Consider the following 22,858-nt stretch of genomic DNA (forward strand, 5'->3'; position numbering starts at 1 on the left):
GGGGGTGCACTGATATTGATCACAGCCCCCCTACAGGAACGCGGCTGGGAGCAGCTCACCCGTGGAGCTCCGGCACAGAGCAGCATTCCTCAGTCTTGTTTTCATTACGGCCGCCCGTTCCAAGGGCAAAAATTCAATTATATTTAAATTTGATTAATTAATTTAAATATAATCGAATTTCTGCATAACAAGAGAAATCAAATACTAAGAAATAAGATTTTGTTGGGCAGGGTTTGAGCTTCGGAGGGCCGCGAACAAGCACTGTAATATCTAAGTTGGTTTTTTTTGTTTTGTTTAGTTTTGCTCTAATCGTCACCAATCCTCACGCCCTTGGGTGCTGCTCTGTGGAGAACACCTGGTGTGCAGAACGGAGTGTGGGGGGCAAATGAGTTTCCCAAGTCACCAACATTTATTCACTTCACATTTCTAACAGGCGCCTCCTCTTTGCTTGCTGTCATGAATTTGCCCAAGTCCTGGCGTCCCTTATAGCTGTGTTTTCTGCCCAGGGCAGGCACTGCTCCTGGGCATGAGTCAACCTCCTGAGCCTGTCACAGCGGCCCAGGCCTGAAAAAGAGCAAAAATGTTTTCCGACCTGTCTCTTTAAAACCCCCTCACCCTACCTGAGAACGAAAAACCTGCATCCCTGCCCGAGGCCAGTAATCAGAAGGGCAGAGGAGTATTCTTTGGGTTTTTCTGTACCCCAGGAGATGGTTCAACAGAATTGTCCGGGCAGAAGAGGTCACAGATTGTGCAGAGGTCATGACAATCTGGAGATGGAGATGGGGCTGATCGGAGCCATCGGCTACAGGTAAACAGCCCGAGGCTGAAACCCCGCTTTAAAGGCTCTGTAATCCTGTTTATAGTGAGGACAATGGTGAGGACAACAACAATAGTGAGGACAACTTTAAGAGGAGAGTCTGCCATCCTCTTCATTCGCTGGCAAAAATAATACATTTCTCTTTCCTTTTCCTCAAACCCCTTGTCCTCGTTCTGCTAAAGTAACCTCAGGACCCAGTGCTGAACTTTCGGGAACACGCCCACCACCCAGGGCAGGGTGAGGCCGGCAGCCTGGTGGACCCTGCCCCCTGGTGTTCGGGGGGCCAAGCAGGCTGGGCTGGCTGCTGTCCACTTCTTCCTTACCACGGGTCACTCCTTGGTGTCCCCCTCGAGGAGCCCATTCTCCAAACCGGTGTCCAGGGCTTCCGGCATTGAAGATGTCCCCAGCCCGGGAAGAAGTGAAGAGTGCTGCAAGGCACCAGGTCACCAGGCTTCCTTAAACCTTAATTGTGCATCTGTTTGGAGTCCGGAGGTTTCGGCCTGAGCAAAGTCTGCTACCCGTCTCCTTCTCGATGACCCCGCCCGACCCCGAGCCCCAGCTGCATCAAGATGAACCTTACTGGGCTCTGTCGGTCACCCCCGTACACACATCACCACCCCCACGTAACTCGCACGGGTGAGACAGAAATTATCATTATCGTCCCAATGTACAGACGAAAACATGGGGCCCCGACAGGTTAAGCTGCCTGTCCAAATTCACACAGCTAGAAAGTGGCGGGGCTGGGGTTGGAGCCCACGCTGCCCAGCAGACTCCGGAGCTCTTTAGGCCTCCCCAAAACACCTCTGGGCTCGGGGTCCAGCCGCAATCGGCGGCCTCGTTTCGCACGGCTCACCCCTCCAGCAACACGTGAACAAAGCCAGACCCTCGGTGGCAGCAGCACATGGGAACTGGCGAGGGGACACCTATCTCTCTGCCTCTCCGCCACCCACACGCGCGCCGCACGCTTTAATCCGCACGCTCGAGACACGATGAAAAAAAACACCTGCCAACTATGGGTGCCCACTCATTTTGTCACTGAGCGCTTTGCAGGTCACACTGACCTGCTTCTTAGTAAACGGGGCCAAGCGTGGCTGTTCACAGGCGCTCCCCTTTCACCGTGGGGAGACCAGCGAGGGAAGGAGGAGAGCTCAGAATCCCTGAGATGCTAGGAGCATCCAAAGCTGCATTTTTAAAGCAACCTGCCCGGTGCTGGGATATCGCAGCCGCCTGCTCTAACCCTGGCAACAGGAAAGGCCCGGGGCAGTGGGGGCCCTTGCCAACTGAGAGCAACTCCGTTTCAGTTTTTTACTGTCCCTGCAGAGGAGCTGCCAGACCCAGCCACCTCCAGCAGCCTGAAGTGACATGATCCTGAGACTCCAGGGGCTAGGAACAAACGCCAGGAGGGACTTTGCTTTCCGCGACAGACTTGCTCCCAAACAGCCCCAGACTGCTCTGGACTGGACTGGACCGGCGCAAGCTGCAGGCGCTCACCACGCGCTCCTTATAGACGCCTCCCGTGCCCGCAGCAGGGCATGATTCGGTGTTTGCCAAACCCGGCCGGTCGGAGGTTTGCTCTTCTGCCTCCAATCCCCAATCCAAAGGAAAGGATCCCAGTCCAGGATGCCTGGAGACGGCCGGACCGCCAGCTTTCTCGCGGACCATTCGGGCTCCAGGCATGGCTGGGATGAACCTCTGAAACCCAGAAGGCTACTTATGGAACGGCTCCATCCGTGTGAAACTCACAGAATGAGAAAGCAAGTCAGTGGTGGCCAGGGACGCAGGAGGACACGGAGTGACAGCGAATGCTGGGGGTCTCTGGGGGGTGATGAAGATGTGCTAGAACTAGATAAGGGGGTGGCCGCACAACACTGCGAATGTGCTAAATGCTACTGAATCGTTTAAAATGGTTAATTTTATGTTACGTGAATTCCACTTCAATAAACAGAAAAAGACGTGACTGGAAATCTCTGACCTCCCTAGCCCACGCCAGGGCCTTGAATTCGAGCCTCCGAGTTGGCCGCTGACCTTAGCTCAGACCGTCGAGTCGAGCGGCCCCTGTTTGCTTAAAATCCAGTCCGCACAGGTCTTTCTGACGCTCCTTATCATGCTCTGGACAAGCGTGACCAACGGTCCCCGTTCTGGGGGACAGAGGGGACTCCCAAGACAGACTGGTGCCCTACTGCCCACACAGTCTCTCACGTCATCTCCCGCCAGATGTCCCCAAACATGTCCGGGGGTGCTCTTTCCTCTGTGCCCCCCATCTGCCTCCTTCCTAATGGGTCTGGCAAACTCTTCATCACCTATCACATCCCAGCTTGCCCGTCACCTCCTCCAGGAAGCCCTCTCTGGCCTTCCCCGGGGAGAATTCATTCCTCCTCCAGCCTCTCTACAGGGTACAGAGGTTGAGAGTGTAGGGACTAAGGCCAGACCTCCTGGGTTCACATCCGGGCGCCCCTAAGCCATGAGGCATGACTTTAGTGCCTCAGTTTTCCCATCTGTAAAATGGGCACACCAACAGTTTCTTCCTCCTAAGGTTCTTGGGAGGATTAAATGAATCCACCCGCAGGAAGTATTCAGAGTGATGTGGGACACACGCTTGTTAGCTGTTACATGCCACAGGGCACTTTTGTCTGTCTTCCTGGCGGGTCTGTGGGCCCCATGAAGGCAGGAATTAAAATTGAAATCTGCATCCCCAGCACCTCGAATCAGGCCCGAAACATCATGGTTGCTTCACAGAGTGACCCACCACCCCAGTTTCCCTGGGACAGAGGGGCTTCCCTGGATGTGGGACTTTTGGTGCCAAATCCGGGAAAAGTCCCACACAAACCAGGACAAGCTGGGCGCTTCAACAAGTGTTTGTAGACGACGACACCTAGGTGTGAAAAGGACACCAAGACCCGCCTTGCACGGCATCAAGATTTGGGAGCAGAAATGAATGACAGCAGCTCACCCCCACGGCCCCGACCTGCAGTCCGAGAAAAGCAGGCTTTTCCAGGAAGACGTTTATGGAACGAGAAGTCCAGCACAGACGCCCTCGCAGCGCAGCTCAAGGTACCGTGAGCACCTGCAGCCCACGCGCCCCAAATATGCTGCAGGACTGGAACCCCGACCTGAGTCCGGAACCCTCCGCCTCCTCCCGGAGCCCTGCCTGTTTCTCAGCCGGCACCCCGGATGCCCCGGCGGGAGAGCCAGCCGAGACGTGGGCAGAGGGGCAGGCGCGGAGGCGTGCGCACACGAGCGAGACAAAACCAGACAGAAGAAAGGCCGCGATCTGGGAACCCGGCCCAGTTCTTTGTTTTCCTCCTTGACCCGAGTATGCGGCGCCCCGGCACCCCCGCCTGCGGGAGGCGCCACCCTGGGCCGGCACCCGTTCCGGGTCTGCGTCCAGCGACAGACGGTGGCAAAGGGGGGCGGTCGCTTCAACCCTGTCATCATTCACACCCCAAGTCACCAGCGGGCTCCCTGCGGGCACCCAGCAACTCAAAACCACCTGTCACTCCGCGCTCTGTACCTGCTCCTCGGTGCGGGGTCTAAAGTCACCTGTGCGGGTCTAAAGCCACCTGCCCATCCGTCCCCAGAAGCAGCACCGTCCCTTCCCATGGGCGCCACGCACATTCTGAGGCTCTAACTTGCGTGTACCCCAAGATGCCACAAACGCCAACAACACCTGCCGGCAGGTGTGGAGGGGAGGGGCACAGTCCACACGCAGCGAGCGGTCCCACCCTCGTGCTGGCCACACCCTCGGCAGAGGAGGAGGGACTTAAGGGTCAGGGGCCTTTTTCCTCCCGGACCCCCTCTCTTTCTGCTGAAACGGCCGACAGGCAGGCAGGGCCCAAAGGGAAGGAGGAGGAGGACAGACAAACGGACAGTGCCCAAGGCTGGGAACCCCCTCGCATGACCAACAGGACACGGAGAGCGTCACAGCAGAACGCCATCAGGAACCGGCCTGGTGGGGAAACCGAGGCCACTGGGCCCAGAGACAACACAGGCTGAACGTCCCTGCCTGGTGCCCAAGATAACGTAGCTCTTGGGATTTCCAGAAACGCCTGCCTGCGTCTCCCTGCTACTCGAGTCACCCGGGACTCGGGGACGGCAGGAATGGCGTGGAAGAATGGGGGCAGGGTGGCACCAGGAGGAGAATGCAAAGGGTCAAAAGAAAAGTCAAGACGATGGAATTTAAGCAGGTCCAATCTTTAAGAGCAGACACTCCAGGATCAAGGCTCCTCGGTTCAAATCCCAACTGTGCCACTTCCAGGCTAGTGAACTGGGGTGTGTCGCCAAATCTCTCTGAGCCTCAGGCTTCCTCATCTGGGAAATGGGTGAACAACAGTGCTTACATCGCCGAGGCTGCTGTGATAACAGTGTGAGGGGACATGCCCAGGACGCGGGCAATGCAGGTTACTATAAAAGCAAAGCTGTAAAATAGCTGTGATTACTCCCAGAGAAGCAGAGGAAACCCCAGGGAGGGGGTGACTCCAGGGACAGGGGGTGACTCGCCAGGCACGGGCTCCTGTCCCACGGCTGCCACCCCCCAGCTTCACAGGTAGACGGCCCCACGTTTGGCTAAATCCCCTGCGGTCTGAGTCTCCCAGCCCCACCCCGGGTGCAGGCAGAGTAACACCCCCCTAAAGTGGTCCCCAGCCTAACCCCTGGGACCTGTGAGCACGTGACCTTAAATGGTAAAAGGGACTTTGCACCTGTGGCCAAGTTACGGCTCTGGAGATGGGGGTTAGCCTGGATGAGCCGGGCGGTGTGACCACAGGGTCTCTGTGGGGGCGGGGGCCTAGAGGAGGCCGGGCGCCTGGCTCTGAAGGGGAGGGAGGGGCCCTGAGCCGAGGGGCACAGGCGGCCTCGGAGGCCGGAAAAGGCCAGGACGGGGGTTCCCCGCTGAAGCCCCAGAAGCAGCGCGGCACTGTGGCCGTCTGGCCTGTGGGATCATGAATTTGTGTCATTTAAGCCACTGAGGTGGTGATAACGTGTGATGGTGGCCGCAGGAAATACACCTAGGCTGCCGGGATGCCCGCCGGCCCTGCGGAGCCTCGGGGGGACTCTCCCCTCCACACTGGGGGTCCCTGGTGTCCCCAGCAGAGATCGGACCCCCTCAACCTCCCACCCCAACCGTCTGTCCCCTCCCCAGAAGCAGCCCTCCCCCGGCTCAGGCACGCTTCAAGCCCCGGAGTGTGGCAGTCCCCACGTGTGAGCAGGCCCTACAGTCTCCAGAGGACAACGTCCCCCTCTTGCCAATCCCGCACTGTCACCTGGCTCCTCTCCTGAGACCCCCACCCCAAACAGTTCAGATCTTTGCCCGTGAAAACGTAAAAGCGCAACTCCCCTCTACCGCAGCCCGGTCCCGCCAGTGCCCTGCCTCTCCTCCGGGTCCACCTGACACACCTGCACCACGGCCACCCCTCCCTCAGCCACCCCCTCCCAGGTACTCCCTGTCCAGCCCTCCCCCCAGGAACCCCCCCCAAGCCCACCAAGCCAACAGGGCGCTCCCCCAGATACCACCCTGCGTCCTCCCGGCTGAGGGGGCTCGCCCCTCCCAAGAGCAGGGACACACAGCCAACCCCCACGGGACAGTCGGGCCCACTAGTGTGGGTGGGAAGCCGCACGGACACCACGCACCTGCCCACGTGCCACCTCTGTGGTCCTCCGCCCCCAGGCCCCCGGCAAATCCTGACAGAACTTGCCACAGGGGACCGGGCCGGCACTCCTCAAAACCGTCGAGGTCACGGAACACAAGGAGAGCCTGAGAGACTGCCACAGACCAGAGGAGCACCAGAGAGGAGCCCTGGCGGAGGACAGCGTGGGGTCCCGGCACAGAGAGGACACTGAGGGAAAACTGGTGACATCCAAATAGTCACGCGCCAATGTCACGTTCTTAGTTGTAGTAAACGTCCCCTTGTGAGATGAGATGCTGGGTGAGGGCACATGGGAGCTCTCTGAACTGACTATGCAACTTTTCTGTGCATTTTTAAAATTCAATTTTTGTTTTTTAAGAGACAGTGTCTTACCCTGTCACCCAGGCTGGAGTGCAGTGGCATGATCATAGCTCTGAACTCCTAGGCTCAAGGGATCTTCTGGCCTCGGCCTCCAGAATAGCTGGGACTGCAGGTGTGTGCCACCACACCTGGCTAAGTTTTTAAAAAAATTTTTTTGTTGTTGAGATGGGGTCTTGCTAAGTTGTCCAGGCTGGTCTCTAACTCCCAGGCCTCAAGCAATCCTCCCGCCTCAAGTCCCCAAACTGCTGGGATTACAGGCGTGAGCCACCATGCCTAGCAACTTTTCTGTACATTTAAAATCATCCTCAATGGCCAGGCACGGTGGCTCACGCCTGTAATCCTAGCACTCTGGGAGGCCAAGGAGGGCGGATTGCTCGAGGTCAGGAGTTCGAAACCAGCCTGAGCAAAAGCAAGACCCCCGTCTCTACTATAAATAGAAAGAAACTAATATATATAGAAAAAAATCAGCCGGGCATGGTGGTACATGCCATATTCCCAGCTACTCGGGAGGCTGAGGCAGGAGGATCGCTTGAGCCCAGGAGTCTGAGGTTGCTGTGAGCTAGGCTGATGCCACGGCACTCACTCTAGCCTGGGCAACAAAGTGAGACTCTGTCTCAAAAAAAAAAAATCCACAAGAAACCAACCATTCTCAAATAGATTAAGAAAAAAAGAACCACAACTGATGCCACGATATCACTCTTCGCCCATCCACCTTGCAAACAGCAAAACGTTTGGTAGCACAGAGAGCTGGCCCTGGGTATCGATAAACCAAGCCTCACGCAATGGAAACATCGCCAAAATGAAACGTGCACAAGTCCTTTGGCCAGCAATTCTTCCTCTAGCGATGCGTGTTGGCGGTCACCCCGCACACGGATGAAATGACAGAACGGCGAGCACACGGGGTGCCCACCGCAGCTCTGCTGGTAACGGCAAAAGCCTGCCCGTCTGCAGGACACTGGGTAGATCCGCGAGCGCCCAGCCCCACAAGGGAATGGCAAGCGGCCACCAAAGCAGAACAGGAAGAGTTTTGTGTTGGAAACGCGATCATCTCCAAGACACAGCGTCAGGAGAGAAAGGGCAGAACAGCGCGGATCGCACGCCGCCACGTGTGCGTGAGGGAGGGGGGTGCACGCACGTCTGTATGTAGCATGCACAAACGTCTCCAGGAGGACATGCAAGACACAGGACGCCGGGGCCTACGGGGAGGGAAGGAAGTGGCTGGGGGTGCAGTGGGACAGACACTTCTCACTTTTACATTCTTGCTGGTCTTCCGTATGTTGAGCTACAGCAATAGTTCATATTCACCAAATAAATTCTTTTTTTTGAGACAGAGTCTCACTCTGTTGTCCAGGCTAGAGTGAGTGCCGTGGCGTCAGCCTAGCTCACAGCAACCTCAAATTCCTGGGCTCAAGCCATCCTCCTGCCTCAGCCTCCCAAGTAGCTGGGACTTCAGGCATGCGCCACCATGCCCAGCTAATTTTTTCTATATATTTTTAGTTAGCCAATTAATTTCTATTTTTGGTAGAGACAGGGTCTCACTCTTGCTCAGGCTGGTCTCTAACTCCTGGCCTTAAGCGATCCTCCCGCCTCGGCCTTCCAGAGTGCTAGGATTATAGGCGTGAGCCACCACACCCGGCCTTTTTTTTAATTAAAAAAAGTCTCCTCTGCTAGCCTGTCTGGGCCGTCCCCCGGCCTCCCTCCCATGTCCTTCCCACTTCTGGGTGAAAGTGACATCATCATCACAGCCCTTTGTCCCATGACTGTATCTCTGCCCCTGCCCTGCACCTGGCCCTGGGTCCCTCCCTCTTTGCGGAGTGATTAAAGCTGCTAACTACTTCCATTTGCTGAGAAGATTCTCACTCCACCCCTCCTGCTACATCATCCCACAAATTTGTACTAACAACATCCCATTTGTCAACATAAAGTTCTTTTTTTCCACATTCTGTGCTGTGATCTCTCTCTCATCTGGGAGGTTCTGAAGGCCAGGGGTGGGCGAGGGACTGGGGAGACAGGGCCCCCCCTTGCTGGCCTCCAGGAACCAGGTCGGGAGGCAAAGTTAGCCCACAGGCGGAGACACAGCAGAAGATACAAAGGGGAAACTGAGCACAGTCCCTGAGGGCAAGAGGACAATCTGGGGCCAGGGCAGAGCAGCAGGTGGGCAGCAGCACACCTGTGTCCCATGGGGCAGGTGAGCAGTGGTTGGCCCGGAGGGTGGGGGCGTGTCACAGGAGCCTGCACACCACCACGTGGGGGGCACCAGCCTGGGTTTTGGGGGGACCCCACACAAGGATTGTTTCAACAACCAGCAGCCCAAGACTGACTTGAAAACCCCCCAGAAGTATTCAACTCCTGCCAAGAAGGAGAGTCCAGATTCTAAAAATAAGCTTCAAAACCTAGAATACCAGGGGAAACCACCCACGGCAGCAGCCACCCAACCACCCCGGTCTGCGTAAACACACATCAAAGGGCTAACGGCCCACGGCCAAGGGTGTCTTCTCTGGAGATCACAGAAACCCATGCCTAAACACAACAAAAGCCCAGGCTCCACCACTTCTGTGTTGGCTCACTCTTGACCCACAGCCCTCTTACACATCCCACATCCCAAAAAGGATCTTAACCTTTTTCTGAAATTGATCCCATATTCCCCTCTGCTTTCTTAAAGTCTGGAGAGAGGGAAAAAAAAAAAAAGAGCAAACCATAAGAAAATGCTTGTGTCTGCATTCTGTGGTTTGGTACCACCCCAGGCTGCCGACAGCCCCAACCCAGCACTCCAATTAGCAGGTCCTAAGCCTCCGAGGGAGCACCTAAGAACTCTACAGGGAGCACCTAAGAACTCTCCGTAAAGTAAGAGTTAATACTTTCCTCGGGTGCCTCTTATGAGTAAGGAAAACAAGCTTGGGCATCTGCTTTGATGATAAATATCTGTGTTCCTTGGGAGTCGTGGGTTTGCTTACTTCCTGGGGTCTGGCGACAGTCCAGATGACTGCAGGTAGTCTAACTGTCCCATCTTTGAAATTTACAGAAAACAACACGCTTGCCCCCAGCAAGACTTAGGGATAACGTGAGAGCAGGGTGGTGGCAAAGGTTACTAGTCACGTTCTTTTAAGTCCTGTTCCGCCTCCCCTGGCCTACCCCACACAGCCCAGCGCTTCACCTCTGTGATTTCCCCCAAAACCCACAATCCCAGGGTAATCGTGAGAAAAAGATCAGACAAAACTGATTTCCAGGGAAATTCTTCAGAATCACTGATGGGTACGCTTCGAAAGTGTCAGGGTCATGAAACACAAGGAGAGACTGAGAAACTGTCACAGCCAAGCAGGTGGGGAGATGAGATGACTAAATGCAATCTGCTACCCTGGGTAGGACCCTGGCCCAGAAAATAGGACATCAGTAGAAAAACTGGTGAGCTTCTAGTCAAGTCTGGAGTTTGGTGAATAATACTACATCCACATCAGTTTCTCAGTTTGGCAAACAGACCATGGTGATGTAAGATGTTATAAATGGGAAGAAAAGGTGCCAAGCACAGTGGCTCATGCCTGTAATTCCACCACTCTGGGAGGCTGAGGCAAGAAGATTCCTTGAGGTCGGGAGTTTGAGACCAGCCTGAGCAAGAGCAAGATCCCATCTCCACTAAAAATAGAAAAAATTAGCAGGCCATGGTGGTGCATGTCTGTAGTCCTAGCTACTGGGGAGGCTGAGGCAGAAGGATCACTCCAGCCCAGGAGTTTGAGGCTGTAGTGAGCTATGGTGACGCTGCTACACTCTAGCCCAGGGGACAGAGCAAGACTCTGTCTCAAAAAAAAAAAAAAAAAAATCAGCCGGGCGCGGTGGCTCACGCCTGTAATCCTAGCACTCTGGGAGGCCGAGGCGGGCGGATTGCTCGAGGTCAGGAGTTCGAAACCAGCCTGAGCCTGAGCGAGACCCCGTCTCTACTATAAATAGAAAGAAATTAATTGGCCAACTAATATATATATAGAAAAAATTAGCCGGGCATGGTGGCGTATGCCTGTAGTCCCAGCTACTCGGGAGGCTGAGGCAGGAGGATTGCTTGAGCCCAGGAGTTTGAGGTTGCTGTGAGCTAGGCTGATGCCACGGCACTCACTCTAGCCTGGGCAACAAAAGCGAGACTCTGTCTCAAAAAAAAAAAAAATCAACAAAAGGAAGAAAGGGGAACTGAGTGACAAACTCCCTATCCTAACTGCACAACTTTTTTGCAAAGAGAAAAGTATTCTAAAATTACAAGTTTACTTAAATGCCTCCAGGGAATCATATTCATAAATGAATCAAATAGGTGTCGGGGTGCAGGACACACCACCCCAAAATAATGACTGCAGGAGAACAGATATGCCAACCTAAGGACATATTTCTTTGGGATATTTCGAGCCAGTTATTCTGAGAAACTGCGGGCGCAGAAGTAGCTCTGAAAAGCTGTCCCTTTGTAAAACAAATTTAAATCTACAGGTTGAGCATCTCACATCCGAAAATCCAAAATCTGAAATTTTTTGAACACAGACATGTATACTCAAAGGAAATGCTCACGGGAGGATTTGTGCGGTTTTGGATGTGGGATGCTCCACCAGTAAGTATAATGCAGATATTCCCGAATCCGAAAAAATCCAAAATCTGGAACACCTCTGGTCCCAGGCATTTCTGATCAAGGATGCTCAGTCTGTATAAAAGAAAATAATTGTCACAGGAATCTCAGGAGCCAGGGAAGAGACTGTCACAGGAGGCCGTCACCTGTTTAGAAGGCTACTGTACCAGACGACTTCTTCTTATCAGAGGGACTTTATCTGCATAACAAGACAACCTTTGTTCACCAGACATTTCCTCCCCCACCGTACCTTAACCTACTGCCACTCCCTCTGGAGTCCCCAAGCCCTACTCCTTTCGGAAGCTCAGCCGCGTCATATAAACTCCAATCACCTGGCCTTTCTTTGAGTCTCGCATTTTGTGCGACTCCCGTGAGTATAAAAGGAATAAATTTGTATGGCTTTTCTCCTGTGAATCCGGCCACTGTCGGTTTTTTCATAGTCTCCATTACTGAACCTCAAAAGGGTAGACAGTCTTCCCGCGCCCCTACACGGGCCAAGTGTAAGGAAGGGGGACTGTGAGGTGAAGGGGGACCGGCAGAAGAGCTCACTCCAAAGCACTCAAGTTCATTTTTTTAAAAAATTATTATTTTTTTTATTTTTTGAGACAGAGTCTCACTTTGTTGCCCAGGCTAGAGTGAGTGCCGTGTGGCATCAGCCCAGCTCACAGCAACCTCAAACTCCTGGGCTCAAGCCATCCTCCTGCCTCAGCCTCCCGAGTAGCTGGGACTACAGGCATGCACCACCATGCCCGGCTAATTTTTTCTATATATTTTTAGTTGGCCAATTAATTTCTTTCTATTTATAGTAGAGACGGAGTCTTCGGGCTGGTTTCGAACTCCTGACCTCGAGCGATCCTCCTTGCCTCGGCCTCCCAGAGTGCTAGGATTACAGGCCCAGCCAAAAAAAAAATTTTTTTTGAAATTTATTTTTTAAAAATACATTTTGGTTAAATACTGAAGATAAAGTGGGAGGGCAAGAGGAAGAGTTTCTAGTACTTCTGACTGGGGAGGTTAAAAGAAGAAAGAAAAAGATACCCCAGAATTTCAGCAAAAGAACAGGTTTTGGGGGAATTTCCAAAACTCCCAGGTGAATATTTTCATATTTATGACTGTGCACAAATCCACACTCCCCGCTCTTTAAGATGTAGATTTCAAAAACTTCCACTAAGGAACAAAACAAAACAAAAAGAAAGATATGAGCTCATAGAAGCAGAGGGCAGAACTGTGGACAGTAGAGGCTGGGGGAGGGGAGGAGAGAGAGGTTGGTTCATGGGGACAAAATTGCAGCTGGGTGGGAGGAATCCGTCCTAGCGTCTGTAGAACTTGCAGGGTGAGTGTGGTTAACAGTAAGATAGTGTAAATTTTCAAAAAGCTAGAGGAAAGGATTTTGAATGTTCACAGCACAAAGAAAGGGCTGGAGTGGATGGATACAACTGATTTGATCACGACATATTGTATACATGCATAAAAACATTACTGTATCCCACAAATACATACAATGATTACATGTCAACTAAAAATAAAAAGTGGCCAATGACTTTTTTAAGAGTTTGAAAATAAGAGCAAAATATGTTTATTGCTACCAAAAAAAAAAAAAAAACAAACAACAAAAAAACAAAAAAAACCAAAACCCTCCCACAAAGTAGTTCAAACCACATGTGGGTGGTAAACTCTCCTAAAAATATACCCTCATGGCGTGTGTAGTTCTAGATTTAGGTATCAGATCAACACATAAAAGGGCAAGGCCTTCAGAAAAATAAAGCAGCCTTTTAACCACCAACTTAATCCTCTAAGATCAATTCTTCCAGGAAGAAAAAGGAGAATTATTCAATTCTGCTGGTGCCCCCACCCCCAGCCCTAGAAAAGGAACTCTAAGGCAGGCACCATGAATATGTATGTCGCAGAAATGACCCCAGGGAAAAAGAGATTCCTTAGGCAAAAGAAGGGCACTCACATGCAAATTTTCAGGTTCCCCCAAGAAAATAGCCTAGTTTGTAAACAAGCTAGAGAACCAACCGCGAGGGTCAAAAAGGGCTGTCTTTTAGGATTTAACACTTTTCTGGAGGAAAATGTTCTTTACAAAGATGGGAGCCTAGTGACTCCCGGCAACAACATACCCTAAGATCTATTCAAACTCTACATTTATTAAATCGATACTGCTTAAAATTCCTAAATGAAGGCCCGTTGGCTGGCAATTCTTAAAATATAAAGATTGTGCAGCACGTTTTTGTTGTAAATGGGATTTAAACGTGCATGTGGTTCCTGAAAACGTCCCAGGGGAATGACGCTTCTTAAACCCTAAATGAGGAGGAAGGATTTAGACAAAAGGGGGAGCTGGGGCCTCTAGCTGTCTTTGGGAAAGGAACGGAGAAATTGTTATTTAATCCCAAACAAATTCAAATTTGGGATTCTTCAGTAAAAACACAGAAACTCGTGGGGAACTATTTCAGAGAAATGTTTTCAAATTCCATCTTCTGAATTTCGTCTGTTTCTGCGGGGTGCATAATGTCACCACCATCTTAAAGCAGGGTTCCAATATGGCATAGCTACAAATCACAGCGATCTGTGGAACGCAAAACGCTGCCACGGGGGAGCTGGGCCGTCCCCCACCGTCAGAGCGGGCAATTCCCTCTGGATTCTTCCCGAAACCACATCCCCACTTCCCACAAGAACGATGGTTTTTGATGAAACGGCGTGATGAGATCATTAATAAGTCTGCATTAGGATGCAAAATTGCATGAACCCTGATTACAATGTCGTAGAAAACAAGCACAATAACAAAAAGACAGAAGCCGCCCAGGAAGGAAAAACTGGTGCTAGCTGTTTTCATTCCCATGGTGAGATTATGCCGGATTTTCTTCTTTATCTTCCACACTTTCTGTGATACTGTTATTTTTTTTAAATATCCATTTTAGAAATATCAGTGCATCATCTATGAATAACCTCACAGGATTCAAGGTTAAGACGAGTCAACGTTAAGCTCTTAACCTTATCCAAGGCGCACTGTCAATTCTAAAGCTCCCCCCAGCTAACTAGCTTCAATTCTCCATCACCGTTTTCTCTGAAGCCTCTGGTGATCGTAAATTAGCTGTGCACCTACTACCTACTAAGATGCGAGCAGAGAATTGCCACCATACAAACACCTTCCATAATACTTCCTTTCTTCTGCCCATGCCTTAAGCCCTATGAAATCAGACACAAATTCTTCTACCCAAATAACCTGAGGCTAAGGGACAACTTCATTAGCTACAACGGTGTGGTGGCCTCTGTCCAGACTGTCAACACAGGCTGAAACAACAAGACAAAATTATGAGGACCCAGGAAAGTACGACTTGACCTCAAATAACAATTCAAAGGCAAGTAAACGCCAATCCGGGTCAGAACGGGCCAAGGGTGGCACCAGAGTCACCAAAGCACGTGTGCGCTACAGAAACACAGAATTAAGGCCCCCTGTTTACCTGACAGACCCCTCGCCCACTGAGCTGTTGTCATAACAGTGAAGGCAAAAACCAGTCGCAGTGCCAAGAGTCCAGGATTTCCTCCTGGGGTTCTTCTTCCACCCTCACTGGAGCTTTGGGGAGATTCTTCTTCAGTGGGAGAAGTTTAAGTCCCTGGGGGGCACCAGCCCATTCTCAAAGTAACATTAGACGCCCCTCTGATTATCGGGGGTGGCGAATGGCAACAAAACAGGCACTGTTTCTCCTCCTTAAAATTAACCCAGGCTGCCAGTGCCTTCCAGCTCCTGCCTCTCGGTGGGGTTTCCGTTGGCTGCCCTCAACCCTGGGGGTGTCTGTACCTTCCCCGCAGCCTTGCTGAGACCCTTTTGCTCACCGGAGCCCTGCCCAACGTCCCTTCTGCCACATGTGCTCAGGCCTCGGCTTTTCCACGAGCTCTCCTTGACTAACCTAGCTCGCTCTTCCCCACCCGGCTCAAGAGCTATTAATACAAGGGAATTAGCAAGCACTGGCTTTTTCACCTGCGAGTGTTTCTACCTTCCACCCTCTGCGTAAATCCCTCAGGACCCGGAGCCATTTCTTGTGTCCTTCGCAGGACAAGGGTAGCTAGCGCTTTATTTCTCCACAGCCAGCCCATAAAAGGGAACGCAGGAACAAGGGGAACTGCAGCCAGCCACCGAAGGCAGCGGATCACATCAATCTAGTATTTCAGAGACTTAAGAGATTCATCCTACAGCTCAGATCAATCACCAAGTCACTTAATCCATGAAAACATTACAACAAGGATGCTTTCTTGTGTGTGAATAAAGGCATCTATTATTAACGCCCTAAATTAGCAGGAAGAGGGAAGATGGGCCTCTGGCATAGCAGATCTACAATAAGTGTTTCTTAGAAGCCTGGCCCCGTGGCCCGCGCCTGTACTCCTAGCACGCTGGGAGGCTGAGGTAGGAGGATGGCTTGAGGTCAGGAGTTTGAAACCAGCCTGAGCAAGAACGAGACCCAGTCTCTACTAAAAATAGAAAAAATTAGCAGGGCGTGATGGCCAGCACCTGTAGTCCCAGCTACTCGGGAGGCTGAGCCAGGAGGATCCCTTGAGCCAGGGGTTTGAGGTTGCTGTGAGCTAGGCTGACGCCACCGCACTTGCCCAGGCAACAGTGTGAGACTCTTGTCTTAAAAAAAAAAAGTTTCTTAGAGAGTTTGGTGCAGAGTCAGATCCCAGAGCGAGGGCGTGCTGAGCGGAAAGCCCAGTGCACCCTGGGTGCCATTCCGGGCCAGGCCCTCTGGGTCCTGATGCAACCGATACAGCCCGACGCGGTGGAATTCCAGATACCAGCTTGCGCCTCTCCCCGCGGGCATCCGGGTCAGTCCTGTTTACAAAGCCTCTGAGAAGGCTGGCGGTGGGGGTAGGGGCAGGCGACGCGGTCACACTGCCACCGACACAAATCACGGCTTTCCAGAGAAGGACCCCAGCCCGGGTTCCAGGCAGCGCCCGAACCAGCACGGGGCCACGGGGAGGGACGGGTGTCCCCCCCTGGCTTCCGGAATCCGCTCACGTCGCACTGACCACAGCTCAGCCCAGCAGCCAGCGACAACAGCTCCACTATCTGGGAGCACGAAAGCGACCAGCGGGCCGGCGAGGGTCCTCGGGCCCGACCCCTTGCGCGCGGCCCGCCGGAACACACCCGTCCGCGCCGCCTCCTCCACCTGAGCCTGACGGGGCGCGGGCACAACAGCCGCCGCCCGCGCCCCCCCATGCCCGCCGACCTGGGACCCGAGGGGCAGCTGGGCCGGCCGGGCGGGGAGGCGACGTCCCCTCGGCCTGTCCCCGGCCTGTCCCACCGCACCTGCCCCGCCGGCCAGCGCTGCGGACAATGGGGGAGCTCGGGTGCCCGCCCACCTCGCGCGCGCGGGGCAGGGTCTGGCCGGCCCGAGAGCCGAGCTCCGGCCCCGGCCCCGGGGGTGCGTCCCGGGTGTCGCGCGGCACCCGCAGGCACAGGGGCGGCGGCGCGGCCACCCCGCGCCGGGAGGCCGAGCTGGGGCCCGCGGCCTTGGGAAACTCGCTGGGGTTGTGCTTGCCTGTTTCGCTTTGGTTTCAGGGTCCCCGGGTGAGAGTCCGGGAAAGCTCGGCTTTCGGGGCCCGCGGCCGGGAGAGCGAGTCGCGCCTGCTCCGGACAAGCCCCGGGGTGCCGGCCGGGGGCCGCAGGCGGGGCGCGTTCGGCCCGGCCCGCCCCGGCTCGTGCCCCCCGCCAGGTCCCCGGTCCCCGCCGCCGCGCGCCGTCCCGCCTGGGGAGCCCGCGCTCCCGGCAGGTGCTGGCGCCACGCGGCCGCCCCCGCCCTGCCCCGCCGCCCCGCACTCACCGCGCCCGTCGAGCCCGAGGTCTGAGCGGCCGCGCGGCGGGCGGCCGGAGGAGGCGGCGGCGGGGCGGGGGCTGGGCGCGGGGCGGAGCGCGGCCGGCCCGGGCTTCCGGCTCGTCCCGCCTCCGCGCGCCGCGGGACCGGCGCCCGCACCCCCGGTCGTCCGCTGCCCTCGGGACGCCCCAGGTCACCCCGGGCCCCGCTCCAGCCCGGAGGCCCCCGATTGCACCCAGGCCCCCGCGCGGACCGGGGATGCCCCCTCTCCCATCCTGCTCCTGCCCGTGCGTGTGGGCCCCGCGCCCGGACACCCGGACCCTCCGCTCGCGATTTCCCGCCCTGCTCTCCCCGCGCGGCGGGTCCCACCTGCAGGCCCCGCGACCGCCAGCCTCGACCCCAGACCCCGCGCGGAGGCGCTCCGGGCCCTCTGGAGGGACCTTCTCGCAACACTGCAGCGCCCAGACAGCCCTAGACACCCCCGTGCCTCCGGGCTAGTTCCCACCCTCTCTGGGCTCGGTTCCCGGTCCGTGCAATGGGCGTGATGGCCATGCCCTCTCGTAGGGTCTCCTGAGAATTAGCCGGGATCCTGGGGCTTCGCACAGAGTTGGGTGTTAAAACTTAACGACTGCCACTTTGTGTGCACCCGGGGTGGCCGGTGGCCCCAGGCAGGCCTTTCCCACTGCAAGGCCGGGAAATCAGTAACTCCTGCAGCCACAGCTGCCCCTAAACGGGCGCCACCCAATGGGTTCCCTGTCTGCTGGGAACTTGTCTGCCTGCCACGGTGACAATGTCACAACCCGGAGCCAGCAGGGCTCTCTGGGACGTCATTACAGGAAATTAAGGTGCATGCCCTACTTGGAGTGTACACAGAGCCCTGGAGATGGGCCGGACCCTGACGTGGCCATGGGAGACAAATGCCATTTGGGCAGGGTGCCTCCGCGCCGTGGTGGATTCAGAAATCTGCATCTTAGAACCCCTATGTCGGTCAAATCCTGTGCCTTTACACCCAGGCCCTAAAGACGTGAGACCCCGACAGGGTGAGTGGCTCAGCTCGTCCACAGGTCTCCTAGCAAACAGTCCCCTCTGTCCCAGCCCAAAGCTCTCTCCACCTTTCACCATGTCGCCGACATAGTTACCATCAACAGTGGACATATTATTAATACTAAGTTGGAGGAGAGGGATTTCAAAATCCTCCCAAGCATGGGAACTTGCCAAGTAGATGTTACTAGTGAAGGCAGCCTTTTATTGTTTTTAAAATAAAAAAAAGGAAATTGGATCATGCCCAACCTCTACCATTTTCCACTCTCAGGGTGCCGCCAAGGCTTGCAAAATAAGCGATTCTCCTGACATTAAAAACACTATCACATCCTTTCTTCCCTCCCTCCCTTCCTTCCTCTCTCCCTTCCTCCCTTCCTCAAAAAAAAAAAAAAAAAAAAAAGACTATCACAGACCCTTGCTAGGGGAGGGATGAGGGGGAGCTTGCCCGGACAGTTCCCTGAAAGATCAACTCACAATTAAGGCAGATTAATAAGAGAGGGTCATTTCCCATGTGCACGGGGAGAATCTCAGAGTGATCACCCGATATCTCAATGAAGTTCAGATATTTGTATACCTGTCTTTTTGGAGGGGAGGAGGAAGGTGGAATCCATCTAATTCTGTTTAGGGGTGACACGTGGAGCCAGAGAGGACGAAAGGATGGGGAGACAGCTTGACTTGTAAATGAATCTCTTTGCAAATTAAGTTAACCTGAGAGACAGCTATTATGTTTTTAAAAATGTGGGCCAGGGCCCCTTGCATTCTGGATCTTCTTTCCTGCAATACCTAGAAACGACTGGGAGTGGAAGGGAAGTCATTTGCCCCCACTGACCTTTTGATCTGCTCAGTCCGGTTTATGCAGATGGAGGGAAAGCCCCTTCCACTGCTTTTTGATCAGGAATGGCCTTTAATTCAAAATATTCTTTTTGTACCATGGAGTCATATTTTGGGGTGAAATTTCCTGAGCTCCTTCACTAGACAGCTACGAGCCGTACAGAAAATGTCTCAAAGCAAAATGTCCAAGAAACGTCCCTGAGTGAATGCTTTTCTTCCCATCTCTCTGTCTCCTTTCTGCCCTCCCTCCCTCCCTCCTTCCTTCCTTCAAAGGGGAAACGCTGCAGTAAACCTGAATTTTCTTCTGCCTTTTACTGAATACTACCATATCTTCATTTGTTTTTCTCCCCCCAACTGCCCAGCCACACAGGAGCTGGTTTTATTTTTTCCTCTGTCCTAAACACTTCACAGGGCTGCGAGCTTGCAGTTACTTTCGGGGAGAACGATAAAGCTATAACTCTTTTTTTAATCCCCTCCAAAACCACAGAGATTGAATTTCCCACCCAAGGCTTGGAAGCAGGGAATAAAAGTAAACTGATCCACATGGTCATCTCAATCGACACACAAAAAGGTTTTGACCAACTCCAACGTGAAAAAAATCCAATATGCTTCCATGATAAAAATACTCAGCAAACTGGAAATAGAATGGACTTCCTCAACCTAATAAAGAACCTCTATGAAAACCCCACAGCCAACATCACACTTGATGGTAAAAGATTTGTTTCCCCCTAAGGTCAGGAATGAGCCAGGGTGCCTGCTCTCATTATTTCTGAAAGTTCTATTGGTTCTGGAGGTCCTAGCCATGGCAATGGGCAGGTTTTAACCACGGCAATTAGGCAAGAAAAAGAAATAAAAAGCATTCAGGTTGGAAAGGATAAAGTAAAGCTATCTCCATTCACAGACGATACAATCCTGTATGTAAAAAACCCTAAACAACGCACAAAACACCTATTAGAGATAATGAACCAATTGAGAAGGTTGTACAAGATTCAAGATCAATATATAAAACTCAGTTGCATTTCTATACGTTAGCAATGAGCAACCCCAAAATGAAATTAAGAAAACAATTCCATTTACAATAGCATCCAAAAGAATAGAATACTTACAACAATGAAGTTAGCTAAGGAAGTTCTAGACCTATACACTGACAACTACAAGACATTGCTGAAAGAAAACCTAAATAAATGGAAAAACATTCACAAATTGGAAGGCTTACTGTTAAGGTGGCGGATCCCTCACAGTCCTGTGAGAGGCAGGGCGCGGTGGCTCACACCTGTAATCCTAGCACTCTGGGAAGCTGAGGTGGGCAGATCGTTTGAGCTCAGGAGTTCCAGACCAGCCTAAGCAAGAGCAAGACTTTGTGTCTACCCGAAAAAACAGAAAAATATTAGCCGGGCATGGTGGTGCATGCCTGTAGTCCCAGCTACTTGGGAGGCTGAGGCAGGAGGACTGCTTGAGTCCAGGAGTTTGAGGTTGCTGTGAGCTAGGCTGACATCATGGAACTCTAGCCCAGGGCTACAGACTGAGGCTCTGTCTCAAAAAAAAAAAAAAAAAATCCTATCAGAGAAACAGAAACAGAGGAGATATATATAGATATAGATATAGATATAGATATAGATATAGATATAGATATAGATATAGATATAGATATTTCTGCTTCTCTGATAGGACTCTCTATACACATAATCAGACAGTTCCTGACTTTAAGATGGTTTGATTATGAGTTTTTGACTTTATGAAAGGGATCCACATTCAGTAGAAACCGCACTTTGAGAACTCATACAACCATTCTGTCTTTCACTTCAGTACACAGTATTCAATATGTGGCATGAGATATTCAATACTTTATTATAAAATGGGCTTTGTGTTAGATGATTTCGCCCAACTGGAGGCTAATATAAGTGTTCCGAGCATGTTTAACATAGGCTGGCTAAGTGATAATGTTCAGTAGGTTAGGTGTATTAAACATATTGTCCACGTGTGATATTTTCAACTTATGATGGGTTCATTGGGATATAACCCCATTGTAAATTGAGGGACATCTAGAGAGAGAAAGACAGAGACAGAGAAACAGAGAGAGATTTTAAGGGATTGGTTTACATAACTGTGGGGGCTGGCAAGACCAGACCCTACAGGGCAGGCAGCAGACTGGAAACTCTTGGCAGGAGATAAAACCACAGGTGGAATTCTTTCTCTGGGACACCTCAGTTTTGCTCTTAAGGATTCTCAACCAATTGATAAGGACCCCCCCCCAGATTACCAAGAATCATTTATTTTACTTAAAATCAACTAAAATGAACTGCATCTACGTATAGATAAGACCACACCTACATATACTTAAAAATACCTCTACAGCAACACCTGGATTAGAGTTTAATTGAATAACTGGGTACTATAATCCAGCCAAGTTGACACATAAAACTAATCATCACAAATGGCAATACTTCCCACACTGATACACACATCTAATATAATCTCTATCAAAATTCTAACTGCCTCTTTGGCAGAAATAGACAAGCCGATCCTAAAATTCATATGGAATTGCAAAGGACTCTGAATAGCCAAAACAATCTTGAAAAAGCATCAAGTCTGGGGGGAAAGGGCATTTATTGAAACCTTAAAATTTATACACCCATAATATGCCGAAATAAAAAAAAAAAAGCATCAAGTTGGAGGACCCACACCTTCTGATTTCAAAACTTACTATAAAGCTACAGTAATCAAAGCATGTGGTTCTGGCATAAGGATAGTCATATAAGTCAATGAAATGAAACTGAAAGTCTAGATATAAACCCATACATCTATGGTCAATGGATCAGTCAATGAGAAAAGAGTCTTTTCAACAAGTGACACTGGAACAACTGGATATCCATATGTGAAAGAATGAAGTTGGATCCCTACCTCACACCATATACAAGAATTAACTCAAAAATCGAATTAAATTAAATTAAAATGGGCAAAGGATTTGAATAGTTGTTTCCCCGAAGAAGATATACACATGACATAAAAGCACATGAAAAGATGTTCAACATCACTAGTTGAACTAGTCATCAGGGAAATGCAAATCAAAACCACAATGAGATACCACTTCCTACCCAGTATGATGGCTAAAAAAAATTTTTTTTAATGGAAAATAAATGGGGGGGGGCAGGCGTGTGAAGAAACTGCTGGTGAGAATGTAAAATAAAACAGCTGCTATTCCACTCCTAGGTATAAACCCAAAAGAATTGAAAACAAGTGTTCAAATAAAAACTTGTGCATGAATGTTCATAGCAGCATTATTCACAATAGTCAAAGGGTAGAAATAACTCAAATGTTCATCAGTGGAGGACAGGATAGGCAAAATGTGGCATATCCATTCCACGGGGTGTTATCGGGCCATTAAAATGAATGAAGAGGCCGGGCGCGGTGGCTCACGCCTGTAATCCTAGCACTGGGAGGCCGAGGTGGGCGGATTGCTCCAGGTCAGGAGTTTGAAACCAGCCTGAGCAAGAGCAAGACTCCGTTTCTACTATAAATAGAAAGAAATTAATTGGCCAACTAATATATACAGAAAAAATTAGCCGGGCATGGTGGCGCATGCCTGTAGTCCCAGCTACTCGGGAGGCTGAGGCAGCAGGATTGCTTGAGCCCAGGAGTCTGAGGTTGCTGTGAGCTAGGCTGACGCCACAGCACTCACTCTAGCCTGGGCAACAAAATAAGACTCTGTCTCAAAAAAAAAAAAAAATTAATGAAGAGGCCGGGCTGGTGGTTCACGCCTGTAATCCCA

The 22,858-nt window shown here is 52.0% G+C and overlaps 1 protein-coding gene across 5 annotated transcripts in view; it reads right to left on the minus strand.

Annotated features, from left to right (window-relative positions):
• The window catches only part of LITAF (lipopolysaccharide induced TNF factor), a 41,937-nt gene that overhangs the window by 11,809 nt on the left and 7,270 nt on the right, over positions 1 to 22,858 (minus strand). The window contains exon 1 of one of the 5 annotated variants that reach the window (XM_075995105.1): positions 17,587 to 17,716. The exons of 3 other annotated variants lie outside the window; for them this stretch is intronic. The gene's annotated coding sequence lies outside the window, so the exon portion shown is untranslated. Of the gene's footprint in view, positions 1 to 17,226; positions 17,295 to 17,586; positions 17,717 to 22,858 lie in introns of those variants that run through there. One more of the 5 variants, XM_075995103.1, reaches the window with a different exon arrangement.

This window comes from Microcebus murinus, chromosome 19 (assembly GCF_040939455.1).
Source record: "Microcebus murinus isolate Inina chromosome 19, M.murinus_Inina_mat1.0, whole genome shotgun sequence".
NCBI classification, from domain to species: domain Eukaryota; kingdom Metazoa; phylum Chordata; class Mammalia; order Primates; family Cheirogaleidae; genus Microcebus; species Microcebus murinus.